Raw genomic sequence first — 13,890 nt, 5'->3', positions numbered from 1 at the left:
AGGACCTTCGTTGGAGCTGCCAGCTTGTGGCCTGCCCTACAGACCTTCAACCCTACATCCCCACGGTTACATGAGACACTTTTATAAGTTCTGTATTTACAGATATCTCCTGCTGATTTTGTCTTTCTAGAGAACCCTAATTAATACAGGATCCATCTCTCTCCAGAACTGAGCTGTCAGTGGCAGCACCTGGACGCCAGAGGAGAGCCAAGTTGAGAGAGGTGAGTCTAGACGTATGTCATTTTTTTTACTTCTCATATTTCTATGAAGCTTTGATAAGAGAAAGCAAGGTCCAGGGAAAGGAAAAAGTACTAATTCTACGAACTCAAGGCCAGGGACAGGGTGTACCTTAGAGACACTCGGGCCCCCTGCCCAGGAGCAGTATGCAGAATCTAGAGTTCAGTCTCAGGTGGAAGAGGGTATTTCTCATTCTCTGTAATCAACCCCAGTCTGGGATGCTTTACCAGAGGTGAGCAGAGTTTCCACTGTTGACCTCTTCAATCTCTCAGGCGTTCTTTAGGGTTTTTACCACAGTTGGGCTGGACCAGCTGGGGGGTTGGAGCATCTCTAAGTCTAGACCAACGATGCCCGAGAGAAATGCAGTGTGACCCACACATGGAAGTGTAAGTTTTCCAGTAGCCACATGGTGTCAGTTTAAAAAACAGGTGATCGTAATTTTCACATCTAAAATATCATCATGTCAACATGTGATCAAATTTAAAGTTTTTAATGAAATACATTACATTCATTTTCTTATTAGAACTTCAAAATTCAGGTGTATTTTACTCTTTGAGCACATTTTAATTCAGAAAAGCCTCATGTCTGGTGTTCAGTGGCCCCATGGGTCTGGTGCCCCCTATTGGAAATCCCAGCCCAGACCCTTCCACACCTTAACTTAAAGGTGAAGGATGGATCCTGTCCTCATTCAAACTAGCATTTCAGAATTCAATAACTCAGGGTCATGAGGCTTTCACATTTGCATTTGTCCCGTATCTTCATTACCTGGTATGAAGGACGGCATAGTTTCTCTAGGCATGTAAAGATGAAACAGGCCCAAGGCCTACTGTCAGCAAACAGTGGAAATGCCACTAATAATCATCCACATTTTCCCCCAGACAGGGGCCATGGCTGAACACTTTAAAGAAGTAAGCAGATGCCGTATGTGTCTAGCTTATCTTGAAAAACCCATGTACTTGAAGTGTGGGTACATCTGCTGCTTCCAATGCATGAACTCTCTGCAGAAGGAGCCCCATGGGGAGGGTTTGCTGTGCCCCTCCTGCCCTGTGGTCTCTCAGAAGAATGACATCAGGCCCAACTGGCAGCTGGGGAGGCTGGTTTCCAAGGTCAAGGGCCAGGAGTCCCACCTGGGAGCTCTTCTGAAAATGAACCCAAGGATGCTGCAGTTCCAAGGTAAGGAGTCCGTGCATTCTCCCCTTTCCCACAAAGGCTCTCTGTTAAATATGGGTACTTCCTCTGCTACCCAAGTCATAGAGCTTCTCTCCTCAGAGGTTTAAATGAATGAGATCATTTAAGTCATGAGTGTGACCTGTATGGCTGCAGATCCCTTGCAATATGGCTACTTCCACATGTGGAAGTGAAATTTTGGAGGTACTGCATTATTAAAGTAAAATAATTTTACATATATCACCTTTTAAAGATGCAATCCCTTGTTTCCATTTACATATATGTCTCTCTGGATTCCACTGGGCAGCAGTACCTCAACCATGGCTTCTGAAAACTTGAATTCTAATTCAATTACCAGGCCTGTAAAAGTCTCCAGATGACGCTAACCCACAGTGATGTAGCACAGCACACAGGCCCCTAGGGTAGAGCTGGTGAAATGGTGCGTGGCAGTTGGCTCTGCACAATGTGTCCGCTTGGGGAGTCAGGGCTGCCCACTGACCTGGTGCCAGAAATACACTGGCTGAATCCATGTCACAGCAGAATTCTGGATTATTTTGCAATCAAATTTTGAAACAGGTTTTGCTTAAGGTGAATTATCTGTGCTCCTCCATAAACCAATGCATGTAAGTCAGGATGCCAGCTCAGTCATAGCAGATGCCAGAACTCAGGCTGGTTCTCTAGCCCCAGGGTCTGTTAATGTGGCGTGTCATCAGGAGTGGCTGTGCTGGGCGGGAGTACAAGGAGAGTGCTTAGGTGCACAGCAGTCATGAGAAATGTGAACTCCTTTATTTCCCAAGTGAGCACACGTTTCCACCATGCAGCTTCACATTTGGGATGATGAAACTAGTCCCAGAGGCTTTTGTCCTTGAGAACCCCTCTCTGAGGGCTGTATTTTCTGGCAACCTTCTAGATCCCAGGGACTGGAGTGAAGGAATTGGTCATTGGTCCATAGGGTTCACACTGGAAACTCCCATTGTCTCTCCCCACATGGCTGTGGTAGGAGAATCAGCTCTGGACTGTGTCCTGATCATGAGGGAGGATGCATTGGAGATGTTGGCAATGCGCAGAGCTCTTCCTATGCAGGATTCAGCACTCCTCTAACACTATGCCATGCCTGTCCTGGGTCTAAGGTGCTTCCAGAATACAAAAAACTCCCTGCTCAAGCCCAAAATCTACCATATGGACTTCCACAGAAGTTACTCATTTCATCCCAAGACTGCTCACATCATCCCTTCATTACGTCAGAACTCTAAGAAAATGAAACCCTTACATGTTGGCAACTGCATAGTCAACACGACTAAAGAAGAATGTTAATGCAAAGAAAAATCAAAGTTTAATAACCTATTATTATTCTGCAATTATTAAATCAATTTCCATCCTTCAAAGTATTTATAAGATATATTTTATAGGAACAGCACTAATTCATTAAATTTTAAGATCAATAAATGATCAAGGTCCTTTCCTTCATGGAAATCTCAATTAAAGGAAGAAAAATATTCAATCAAATAACTACATAACAATGTACAAAGAGTTCCAACTGTAAGAGGAATCATTACAATTATAGGAATTGTTCTTACAATTATGTTCATTCATTCAATATACAAAATTAAACCCAATCAGTGAGGCCATGGACATTTCCCTAGGAAAATTCAGATTAATAGAAGAAAGGTAAATTTATGAGGTGAAAGTGAATGAGACGTTTGGTAGAAATGAGGAGGGGCCAGTATTTGCTGAACTACTTTTCTTCCCACAGTGGACATGACCTTGGATGTGGACACAGCCAACAACTACCTCATCATCTCTGACGACCTGAGGAAAATGAAATGTGGGCATTTCACACAGAATCGGGAAGAACGTGCTGAGAGATTCCACCCAATTTGTGTACTGGGCACCCCTCGCTTCACCTCCGGCCGCCATTACTGGGAGGTGGACGTGGGAACAAGCAGAGAATGGGACCTGGGCGTTTGCAGAGACTCTGTTTCTCGACAACAGAAAATTGTATTGTCTTCAGAACGTGGCTTCTGGACTGTGGGTTTGATCAAAGGAGACCTCTACTCAGCCAGCAGTGTACCTCTGACTCCTCTCTGGGTGAGCCCTCGATTACAACGGGTAGGGATTTTCCTGGATATGGATATTGGAAACCTTTCCTTTTGTGATGTTAGTGATGGATCCCACATCTTTACATTCACCAACATTCCTGCTGTGGAGACACTGCGCCCATTTTTTGCTCCTTCAAGTCCACTGCATGATGACCAAGGCTCCCTGAGTATCTGCCCTGTGATGAGTCTGGACACTGCCACTCCTGCAGATTACCCTGAGGAAGGTCAAATAGACTTAGAGCAGAACAATTTCTAAAAAATTATGTTGTGCTCATAGCTAAACCTTTTGCTTGTTTCATACCTGGTACAGAGTTACAGGAGAAAAATATGGAATAGTTCACAAATACTGAACATATATTAAGTAGCTAAGTTAAGAAAGATTTCATTTCAAATGTTGGCATGCTTGTTTTCTTTGGATCTTATGTATGCATTTCCATTTGAGTTAATGTCATGAACTCTCAGATAAATTTCCAAATGTTTTCCTTTTAATTTTCTGTAAGATAAACTAATGTAATCTGGAGGTGATAGGCAAATAAGCATTTGAATGCAATTTAACAGATTATGTCATCTTATAAATAAGAAAGTAAGACCTAATGCAAACAGTAAAAATAAATATGTTGAAAAGGGGTGCTGACAATATGGGTTGGGGGATGGAACTGGTTGATGTCTTGGAGACACTGGCACCTCTGAGTTTCAGAACTTATCAGGCCTGGGTACCATCTGAAAGTTTTAGGTTTCTGAAAAGTAAAACGCACGTGTAACTTCTGTAGGCTTTCACTCAGAATGAGCCCTGTGTGTTCTTTAGGATTAGCAGGATGAACCATGGCAATTACCGATATCCAGCTGAAGCTTGCTTTAAGAGCAGCCTCCAGAATAGGCTCTCGATTCTATTTGAAGTCTCTTAGCCACTGTGCCAGTTTGAAAGGATTATGTATCCTAGAAAAGCCATGTTTTCATCCTGATTCATCTTGTGGAGGCTGCCATTTCCTTTCATCCCTATTCAGTACTTTAGGTTGGAAACTTGATTAGGTAATCTCCACAGAGATGTGACTCACCCAACTCTGGGTACTAACTGTTGGTTAGAAGGAGATGTGACTGAACCCATTCCAAGTGAGTCTTAATTAGTTTACTGGAATCCTTTAAAAGAGGAAACCTTTTTGAAGAGAGCCACAACAGCCACAGAGCCCACAGAGCCTTTGGAGATGAAGAAGGGAAGCATTCCTAGGGGAACTTTAAAGAGCAAGAAGCTTGGAGAAAAAGCTAGCAGATGTTACCATGTTCACCACATGCCTTTTAAGTTGAGAGAGAAATGCTGGACTTCATTGGCCCTTCTGTAGTGAAGCTAAACCTCTTGTTGGTGCCTTAATTTGGACATTTTATAGATTTGCTTTAATTGGGACATTTTCATGACCTTAGAACTGTAAACATGCAACTTAATAAATTCCCCCTTTTAAAAGCCATTGTGTTTCTGGTGTATCACATTCCAGCCACTAGCAAACTAGAACAGGCACTGATACCTTATTTTGTTACATTTCTTCTCACTCTTTTGGTCAGAAGGTATTGTCAGTCTCATACATCAGGGCCAGGCCCATCCCTGGGACTCATTTCCCATGTAGGGAAGAGGAAATCATTTTCCATACAGAGTTGGGACTAGAGAGAGGCCACATCTGAGCAATGAAAGAGGAAAATCAGTACTATTTACAGTAACACTAAAATATATCCCAGGCACGTATTACAGGAACTAGCACACTGTGTATGTCCATAAAATGTTTACTGACTGACTGAGACCAAGAAAGGGAAATGAACACCAGGTCGAAGAAGTTCTTGTATATGATGATGGGTTCAGGTTAACATGAAAGTAAAGGTAAGTGAAGGACTGCTTTAAACCGAGTAAATGGTATCCCTTCCTTCATTATTGAGCATTGTTCTAAGTATCACAAACACTGGCATCTGGGATAAGGAACAATGAGGAGACTCTCTCACTATCGTTTTATGTAACATACAGGGATTCTTATGTGCCAGCCTTCTAGAATTTTTACAAATGTGAATTCATTTTTCAGAACACTCGTAGAGACTGGTTCTTTTATTATCTGCACTTGAAGAGAGAGCAGAGGCTCAGGACGGATGACTTGTGCAGATCATGCAGTATCAAGTTAACCAGGTGTCATGGACAGGTTCATGTGTCAACTTGGCCAAGTTGTGGTAACTGTTTGTCTGGTGGGACAAGTGCCGTCCTGTCTGTTGCAATGAGGGCATTTCATAGAATTAGATCATGATCAGATCAGCTGCATCCACAGCTGATTCCATTTGTAATCAGCCAAAGGGGAGAGTCCTTCTGCAATGAGTGATGCTTAATGTAATCACAGGAAGCCTTTTAAGGAGGATTCAGAAGAGAAAAGATTCTATTCCTGCTTTGACTGGCGAGCCTCTCCTGTGGAGTTCGTCCAGACCCTCCATCGGAGTTGTCGGCTTCACAGCCTGCCCTGCAGATTTTGGGCTCTGCGTTTCTGCGGTTACGTGGGACACTTTTATAAGTTTTATATTTGCGAGTGTTCCCTGTTGATTCTGTTTCTCTAGAGAACCCTAACTAATACATCTTGGTATCAGGAGTGGTTCTTAAGAAACAGAATCTTAAAAATGAGTTTTTATGAATGGTTTTCTACTCTGACTGGTCTCAAAGACACTAAGGACTCTGATTCCCATAATCAGAATGACACTCCAAATCCATGGAGTGAGTTGGCAAAAGAGATAGTCAAAATATCACCATTCGATTTACCTAATGCTTCGCTTGTATGAAACCAGGCTCTGGAGGATAATGTTTTTGACACCTTTCCAGGGTTTTGTAGAAGAGGTATAGAGATGTTCACTGGCTGTGTTAGATACACTGGCTACATTAAGGAGTGAAAGGGATGGTCTTAAGGTTTCAAATGTGAAGGTTAAGTGCTGTCTGACAGATGCAGATGTTTCTATGAGTATCCTAAAGGAAAATCTTATTTCCTGTAGCCGCAGACTTGAGAGCTCTGAAAATCAGACTCAGAATCTTATTCTTAAAGTAGCAACTTTACAATGTGAACTGAAATCTCAGTGTTTCATGGTGTCTGCCATTAAAGTGAGGGCATTGATTGAAAAGGAGTGGGACCCTGAAAAATGGGATGGTGACATATGGATTGATAATGATGTCGGGGGTGAGGTCAAAAGCCTAGATCATGCTGAGGCTTCACTAAATAACCCTGTAATAGTCTGCCCTGAGGACATAACTGCCCCACCTCCAGCCTGCCTTGAGGAGTTGGCCACCCAACCTCCTCCTGAAGGGATTAGCCCTAGAGTGATTAATACATTTCACCAGATGAAACTGCAAATGAAAGCCCTGAAGCAAATGGCTTGGAAGATATTTCTAATTCTTTTCATGACCCACCCCCCACCACCCCTCATTTCTTCTAGACCTATAACTAGACTAAAGTCCCAACAGGCTCCTAAAGGTGAGGTACAAAGTATCACACATGAGGAGGTACATTATACCGCAAAAGAACTGTGTGAGTTTTCCAATTTATATATACAAAAATCAGGGGAATATGTGTGGCAATGGATTTTAAGGGTGTGGGATAATGGTGGGAGGAATATAAGGCTGGATCAGGCTGAAATTATTGATATGGGCCCACTAAGCAGAGATTCTGCCTTCAATGTTATAGCTCGAGCAGTTAGAAAAGGTGTTAACAGCTTGTTTGGGTGGTTGGTTGAAACATGGATCAAAAGGTGGCCAACATTACCTGAGGTTGAAATGCCAGAACTGCCCTGGTATAATGTAGATGAGGGAGGGGATCCAGAGGCTTAGAGAGATTGGGATGTTAGAGTGGATTTATCATGCAAAGCCTACTCTTACACCCCAGGAATGTCCAGAGGATGCACCTTTTACACAACAGTGAGAAATAAATTTGTGAGACTAGCACCATCATCCCTAAAGAGCTCTGTGCTTGCACTTCTCTGTAGGTCCGATATTACTGTAGGAACTGCTGTCACTGAGCTGGGATCCTTAAACACAATGGGGATGATGGGATCCCGAGTTGGCAGAAGCCAGGTGGCAGCACTTAATCGCCAAAGAAATGGTAGACGTGGGTATTAGAATAGACAGCAAACTCAAAGCAAGCGTCAAAATTATATGACTTGCAGAGATGTGTGGCATTGGCTAGTAAATCATGGGGTGCCTAGAAATACAATAGAAGGGCAGTCTACTAAATTCTTGTTTGAGCTGTGTAAACAAAAGAGTTCTAGGTCAAGTGAACAGAAGTCTAAACTGAATTACAAAAAACACAGAGTCACGGCCCCTTAATCAATTTCCAGACTTGAAACAGTTTACAGACCCAGAGCCCCTTGAATGAAGGGGAGGCCAGGTCCCTTTTGGGGAGAAACCTGTTACACTACCACAAATTTATACTGTTAATCTTCCTCTAAGTCTTCCCCAAGGAGACCGACGGCCTTTTACCAGGGTAACTGTGCATTGGGGAAAAGGAAATGATCAGATATTTTGGGGATTATTAGACACTGGTTCAGAAGTGACATTAACTCCAGGGGACCCAAAACATCACTCTGGTCCACCAGTCAGAGTGGGGACTTATGGAGGTCAGGTGATCAATGGAGTTTTAGCTCAGGTCCATCTCACAGTGGGTTCAGTGGGCCCCCGGACCCATTCTGTAGTTATTTCTCCAGTTCCAGAATGTATAATTGGTATAGACATACTGAGAAACTGGCAGAATCCCCACATTGGCTCTCTAACTCATGCGGTGAGGGCTATTATGGTGGGAAAGGCCAAGTGGAAGCCACTAGAACTGCCCCTACCAAGCAAAATAGCAAATCAAAAGCAATACCGGATTCCTGGAGGGATTGCAGAGATTACTGCCACTCTTAAGGACTTGAAGGATGCAGGGGTGGTGATTCCCACCACATCCCCATTCAACTCTTCTATTTGGCCTGTGCAGAAAACAGATGGGTCTTGGAGGATGACAGTGGATTATTGTAGGTTCAACCAGGTGGTAACTCCAATTGTAGCTGCTGTTCCAGATGTAGTATCATTGCTTGAGCAAATCAATACATCCCCTGGTACCTGGTATGAAGTATTGATCTGGCAAATGCTTTTTTTCTCAATAGCTATTAGTAAGGACCATCAAGGCCAGCAATATGCTTTCACTGTCCTACTTCAGGGGTATATCAACTCTCCAGCCCTATGTCATAATCTTGTCCGCAGAGAACTTGATCATTTCTCTCTCCTGCATGACATCACACTGGTCCATTATACTGATGATATCATGTTGATTGGACCTAGTGAGCAAGAAGTAGCAACTACTCTAGATTTACTGGTAAGGCATTTGCATGTCAGAGGATGGGAGATAAATCCAACAAAAATACAGGGGCCTTCCACCTCAGTGAAATTTCTAGGTGTCCAGTGGTGTGGGGCATGTTGAGATATCCCTTCTAAGGTGAAGGATAAGTTGCTGCATGTGGCCCCTCCTATGACCAAAAAAGAGGCACAACACCTAGTTGGTCTTTTGGATTTTGGTGGCAACACATTCCTCATTTGGATGTGCTACTCCAGCCCATTTATCGACTGACCAGAAAAGCTGCTAATTTTGAGTGGGGACCTGAACAAGAGGAGGCTCTGTGACAGGTCCAGGCTGCTGTACAAGCTGCTCTACCACTTGAGCCATATGATCCAGCAGATCCAATGGTGCTGGAAGTGTCAGGGGCAAATAGAGATTCTGTGTGGAGCCTTTGGCAGGCCCCTATAGGAGAATCACAATGCAGACTCTTAGGATTTTGGAGCAAAGCCTTACCATCTGCTGCAGAAAACTATTCTCCTTTTAAGAAACAGCTTTGGCCTGCTCCTGGGCCTTAGTAGAGACTGAACACTTAACCATGGGCCACCAAGTTACCATGAGACTTGAGTTGCCTATCATGAACTGGGTGTTGTCTGACCCACCAAGCCATAAAGTTGGGCATGCACAGCAGCACTCTGTTGTAAAATGGAAATGGTATATATGAGATAAAGCCACAGCAGTTCCTTAAGGCACAAGTAAGTTACATGAAGAAGTGGTCAAATGCCCATGGTCTCCACTCCTGCCACATTATGTTCTCTTTCCCAGACCAGAGCTATGGCCTCTTGGGGAGTTCCTTACAGTGAACTGACTGAGGAAGAGAAAACTCGAGCCTCGTTTACAAATGGTTCAGCACAATATGCAGGTACCACCCAAAAGTGGACAGCTACAGCATTACAACCCCTTTCTGGGGTGTCCTTGAAGGACAGTGGTGAGGGGAAATCCTCCCAGTGGGCAGAACTTCGAGCAGTGCACCTGGTTGTTCATTTTGGTTGGAAGGAAAACTGGCCAGAGGTGCATTTGTATACTGACTCATGGGCTGTTGCTAATGGTTTGGCTGGATGGTCAGGGACCTGGAAAGACTATAATTGGAAAATTTGTGACAAAGAGGTCTGGGGAAGAAGTATGTGGATAGACCTTTCTGAGTGGGCTAAAACCATGAAGATATTTGTGTCCCATGTGAATGTGCCCCAGAGGGTGACTTCGGCAGAGGAAGGTTTTAATAATCCAGTGGATAAGATGACCCATTCTGTGGATATCAGACAGTTTCTTTCCCCAGCAACTCCTGTCATTGCCCAATGGGCTCATGAACAAATAGTCATGGTGGTAGGGATGGAGGTTATGCATGGGCTCAGCAACATGGACTTCCTCACTCACCAAGGCTGACTTGGCTACAGTCACTGCTGAGTGCCCAATCTCCCAGCAGCAGAGACCCACACTCAGCCCCTGATATTGCACCATTCCCCCAGGTGATCAGCCAGCTACATGGTGGCAGGTTGATTACATTGGACCGCTCCCATCACAGCAGGGGCAGCGATTTGTTCTAACTGGAATAGACACATACTCTGGATATGGGTTTGCTTTTCCTGCACGCAATGCTTCTGCCAAAACTACTATCCATAGGCTTACAGAATGCCTTATCCATCATCATGGTGTTCCACGTAGCATTGCTTCTGATCAAGGAACCCACTTCACAGCAAATGAAGTGTGGGAATGGGCACATGCTCATGGAATTCTCTGGTCTTACCATGTTCCCCATCATCCAGAAGCAGCTGGATTGATAGAGCAGTGGAATGGCCTTTTGAAAACTCAATTACGGTGCCAACTAGGTGGCAATACCTTGAAAGGCTGGGGTAATGTTCTCCAGGAAGCTATATATGCTGTGAATCAGCATCTGCTGTATGGTGCTGTTTCTCCCATGGCCAGGATCCATGGGTCCAGGAACCAAGGGATAGAAATGGGAGTGGCACCATGCACTATTACCCCTAGTGATCCCCTAGGAAAATTTTTGCTTCCTGTCCCTGCGACCCTGAGCTCTGCTGGTCTACAGGTTTTAGTTCCAAAAGGGGGAGTGCTTCCTCTAGGAGAAACAACAATGATTCCATTGAACTGGAATCTAAGACTGCCACCTGGTCACTTTGGGCTACTCATGTCCCTGGATCAACAAGCCAAGAAGGGAGTTGCATTATTGTCTGGGGTGATTGACCCTGATTATCAGGGGAAAATAGGACTGCAACTATACGATGGAGGTCAAGAAGAATTTTCTTGGAATATAGAGATCCCCTAGGGCGTCTTTTAGTACTACCATGCATTCATGATGGTAGATACTGCCACAGGACTTCTGTTAGCTTTTCCAGTGGGAAAAGCAAATCAATGAGCCCTCATATACAGTCTAGTAATTGAAGGCACCCTCTGTGGAATACTGACACATACAGACAGTGATCAGGGAACCCCTTTCACTGGATAAATGATCCAAGCACGGTTTATGAACAATTATGTAATGTGGACTTTCCATCTACCTTATAACCTCAGAGTGCAGGTCTTATAGAAAGGAACAGTTTGAGAGATAAGAAATCCCTACAACAATGGGCTAAAAGACTTTCTCAGGCCCTAACTAAACTCCTCAGGTCAGGTGCAGCCCTAGCCCCTATTGAAATGCTAATGGAAGGACCTATGAGAATACAAATTGAGGCCAGCCATTTCACAGCCTAAAAGGGGGAAGAGTAATAATTTATTTTTGCCTATGCCTCAGACCCTACAAATGGGGGAAATCAGGTCATCTGGCCTTGGGGCTGGCCTCTGCAGCCACAGCGGTTGGGACTCTTAAGGCCACGGGGAATAGGAGTCACCCAAAATATTGTAATCTGACCATCATTTATAACAAAAAATGCATGCTAAAATTTTTATCACCAATCCAGGATCTCCTATGCCAATGAGAAACATATTTAACTATGTGGACCCTTCTTATTATGAGATTAATGATTGATGTCTCAGGGAAGGACTCTCAAGATTCACAGGGGAGAATTCTGGTATTGAAAACCTCACCACACGGTCCCTCTGCCTGGTACATTACTATCTACCAGTGTAACTCGTGCATGTATATTATTAAATCAACAACTCACTCCTTATTGTTCCCCATAAACGTCTTTATTTTCACCCATAGTACCCTGGAAAACACCTTTGTACAGTTGGCTTCATCAGTAACCCACATTCACAGTCCAACCCAAAGTTGGGTTTGCACAGACTTGTCATCTTTGGGTACTACTGGCTTCCCATGGACCATAGTCCTGCTAACTGGGCACCCTGTGGATGTGGCAGAATTTGTCATGCCAACAAATCTGGAGTGAGACTTTCTCTTTTAAAAAGAAGTCCATTTACCGTCTCATAATGAGAGTTGGGCTTATATTTTTTCACTTGTGAGGGAACAAGTAAATAAGTCCTGGCCTGTATTAGGGTATGTTGTACATGATGGAATTGAATGGCTATGGACATTTTAACTGCAACACAAGGCAGAACCTGTGCCTTTATAAACATACAATGTTGTGTATTTATTTCTGATCACTCACCTAATATTTCATAAGCTTCAAATTATATGCAACAGCATATATACTGTATTTATCAATTATCTATTGATCCCCTTTCTACTTGGTTTAATTCTCTTGCTCAGACTTGGAGGCACTTCTTTATAGAATTATCTCCCCTATGTGTTGGATTATTACTACTGTGTTTTCTTTTATATTGTTGTGGTAGTATATGGATACAAAGTCTGTCCTGTGGTCAAGACAGCATGTTATGGGGGGGGGGGTGGAATGTCGTGGCCTGATGCCTTGAACGTCTCCTTAAAGCCCAGAACAAATCTGCTTTAGCTAAGGAAAAGGTCAGGAAAGTAAGCAATCTCCCCAGAGGGGGACGAATATAATGACAGATGTAAATAAAAAACATCATTGGCTTGTCTTTCTAGACTTGGTAAAATATCAGGCCTTAGGCTCCTTTAATGCCTGTACAAGAGACCCAATGTCCTCATTCTATCTGGAATGTCTTTGATCTGGAATCATATATTGCTTTGTGCATTTCTGTTCCCTTCACAGAGTGTTAACTTCTATGTGGCCATCACCAGAAAATTCCTGTTCAAAAGCCCTAATAAACCCACGCCTGCTTCTCTGCCTGGCATGTTTTCTCAGTCCAGCAACTGTGCTCTTCTGGGCTCTGCGTAAGCTTGGTCTGGGCCAGAACACGCGTGTAAATGAATGTGTGTGAAAATGGTGAAATCTGAATATGATCGAGGGATTTTCCTGATGTCAATTTTCTGGTCTTAAGTAGTGTATTATAGTTACGAAAGTGGTGGCCATTGGGGTAACAAGGTGAAGGGCATAAAGAAACTTTGTACTATTTTTGCAACTTCTATGACTCTATAATCACTCCGAAATAGGAAGTTACCAAAAAAAAAAAAAAAAATCAAGGTAACCCAGAGCATCAAACTAACTAAGATCTGCTGGTGGTTACTGATACACGGGGCTCTCTGTACCTTGCCAGGAGTAATCGCTATTCAGAAGAAGGGGAGATGGGCAGTGTACCTTCTAGTCCTTCCTGCCTTTAGTCATTTCAACCACATTTTAATGCTTATTCCAAAAATGACCATTCTCCTCAAAAAATTGAAGTCAGGGCAGTCAAGATTCAAACACAATTGCCTCCATGTCCTGTGCTTTATAAGAACGTTGAGAAACAATCTATTTCTATGCTGCAGCCTCGCCCCACACACCATCTTTTCTCACCCTGTCTCGGCACTGAGAGCTTCGGTGAAGACACAGATGGGATGGTTACCACTGGAATACTTAGACATTTTGTTCTCTTTCATGACTGAAAAGGAGCTGTAATGGAGGACTGAATCAAATTCTTCTGGAGCCAATCTTTTGCCAAGAAATTGACAAATCTCCACACTGCTCCTAAGATCCTGTGTGGTGGGGGTGGAGTGCGGGAGATGTCATCAGATAGTGATTCAAGGGATGATTGTAGAGACAGCT

General features: G+C 43.6%; 2 pseudogenes; one reads left to right on the top strand and one right to left on the bottom strand.

The window, feature by feature from the left end:
- The first annotated feature begins 1,124 nt into the window (after positions 1-1,124).
- Positions 1,125-7,952, top strand: LOC143660034 (ret finger protein-like 4A pseudogene; annotated as a pseudogene).
- Positions 7,953-13,637: 5,685 nt separating this feature from the next.
- Positions 13,638-13,890, bottom strand: part of LOC143660033 (sulfotransferase 2A1-like) — a 38,650-nt pseudogene continuing 38,397 nt past the window's right edge.

This window comes from Tamandua tetradactyla, chromosome 16 (genome assembly GCF_023851605.1).
Source record: "Tamandua tetradactyla isolate mTamTet1 chromosome 16, mTamTet1.pri, whole genome shotgun sequence".
Taxonomy (NCBI): Eukaryota; Metazoa; Chordata; class Mammalia; order Pilosa; family Myrmecophagidae; genus Tamandua; species Tamandua tetradactyla.
The sequence above is the reverse complement of the archived record's forward strand: the minus strand, read 5'-3'. Positions and strand labels throughout refer to the sequence as shown.